This window comes from Micropterus dolomieu, linkage group LG10, assembly GCF_021292245.1.
Source record: "Micropterus dolomieu isolate WLL.071019.BEF.003 ecotype Adirondacks linkage group LG10, ASM2129224v1, whole genome shotgun sequence".
NCBI lineage: Eukaryota > Metazoa > Chordata > Actinopteri > Centrarchiformes > Centrarchidae > Micropterus > Micropterus dolomieu.
Window position 1 is genome coordinate 21623335 of NC_060159.1, and position 942 is coordinate 21624276.

A 942-nucleotide genomic window follows, 5' to 3' on the forward strand; every position below is an offset into this window, starting at 1 on the left:
CCCCCCCCCCCCCCCCCCCCCCCCCCCCCCCCCCCCATTACACACCCAGCCTTCACCCCACGCAAATCTCCTCAACTGTCACCCCCACCGTCCCTCCTCCTTGCCCTGATGCCCCCTCTTCCACACTGTTCGACACCCCATAATGACCCTGCCATTGCCAAATACCCCTACCACACCTCACGCCCTCACCATCACAGTTGTCATTGCTGTATTAGTCATTTTATTTTTGATTGTCGTACAATGATTCTATGCAGGAATAAAAAAGTAAAGAGAGAAAATCTATCCAACATTCTTTTCAGTCGATGATCTCAAGCTTTAATTTATTTATTTACTTGTTGGTGTCTTCGCATGCCGACATGATGTAATAGAAAGTGAGAGATAGCTCTTGTCAAGATCAATAAGGGGTCAACAACCTAGTGAAACCCACAGGCAAACCAAAGAGCGATAGACTCGACTCCTCAAACAAACCCGAGCGTTTCTTGTCTCTAATCCTCTGTCACTGAGCTGCACCTGAGCTGTGGTTTGATGATTTGACTCGCATGCTGCTCATAGATTCACAAATCTGCAGTTTCCCAGACTGATGCAGTTACATTTTGATAATTTCCCCAGCAAGTAGCTCGAGTTCTACACTGTGGCTTCGGCCCTCACATTGCATAACTAGCCTTCCCTCTGGTGTGTGTGTGGGTCTGTGTGTGTGTTTTGAGGGTGACACATAGGCGAGACGTTCAAATGAAAGTCACACAACCGAGACCAAAGCTGCAGCATTTGGCTGGACTCGTTACTGCCAGACTTTAGATGCTTTAGGCTCTTTTTCTTGTAGTTTGTAGTTTGCCATGCTGACATTGATACTATATTTGAATGTACAGTATGTAAGGGTTTACAAGCACTGGTGGAAGAAGTATTCAGATCCTTTACTCAAGTAAAAGTAGTAATACCACAGTG